Below are 812 nucleotides of genomic sequence, written 5' to 3'. Positions count from 1 at the left end.
TGAGCTTTGTCTTATTGCAAAACAGAAAGAACAAGTGACTAAAGAATTAAGATTCTTTTTTTGGGGGGAGGGGGGAGTCCAGTCATGGGGCCTGAACTCTGGGCCTGAACGCTGTCCCTCAGCTCTTCAGTTCAAGGCTAGTGCTCTATCACTTGAGCCACAGCGCCACTTCCGGCTTTTTTTTTTTTTTTTTTGCTTATGTGGTGCTGAGGAATGGAACCCAGGGCCTCATGCATGCAAGGCAAGTGCTCTACCACTGAGCCACCTTCCCAGCTCCAAGAATTAAATTTCAATTAGCAATAATTGCGCCTCGAATAAACCTCATTGGCTACGATACTGCCACCGCGTAAAGCTAAGAATTAAGATTCTTAATAAAAGTATTATCAATAACAAAAGTCTCTTGCAATGTGAAGTTTATTTTGTATGAAAAATATCCCAAAGTTGATAGGATTTGGGAGGATGATACATGATTACTTTTCCAGTTTTCACTTTATGGAAAAAAAATCTTTGGTCAAGTTGAATGGGATAAGAAGGCCACATCAACTCCATCTGCCTACAGAATCAATTCAGTTTAGTTGCCATCCCAACATGGTCTTTCACATATGAAGAGGAATTTATCGAATGGCGATTAGGAGAGAGTATGTTGTGGATTCCCCTTGGCGATGAGGTAATGGGGATGCAGCACTACTGTCTCTTGATTCTACACAGCTACAGTGGTGGCTAGCAGATATAAAAGTGTGAAAGGGCCAGGCGCTAGTGGCTCACGCCTGAAATCCTAGCTACTCAGGAGGCTGAGATCTGAGGATCAAGGT

The 812-nt window shown here is 42.9% G+C and overlaps 1 pseudogene; it reads right to left on the bottom strand.

The window, feature by feature from the left end:
- Window positions 1-276: 276 nt before the first annotated feature.
- Window positions 277-354, bottom strand: LOC138806472 (U4 spliceosomal RNA; annotated as a pseudogene).
- Between the last annotated feature and the right edge of the window lie 458 nt (window positions 355-812).

The sequence above is a fragment of the Dipodomys merriami genome, unplaced genomic scaffold, assembly GCF_024711535.1.
Source record: "Dipodomys merriami isolate MVZ:Mamm:240054 unplaced genomic scaffold, mDipMer1.0.p SCAF_10, whole genome shotgun sequence".
Taxonomy (NCBI): Eukaryota; Metazoa; Chordata; class Mammalia; order Rodentia; family Heteromyidae; genus Dipodomys; species Dipodomys merriami.
The sequence above is the reverse complement of the archived record's forward strand: the minus strand, read 5'-3'. Positions and strand labels throughout refer to the sequence as shown.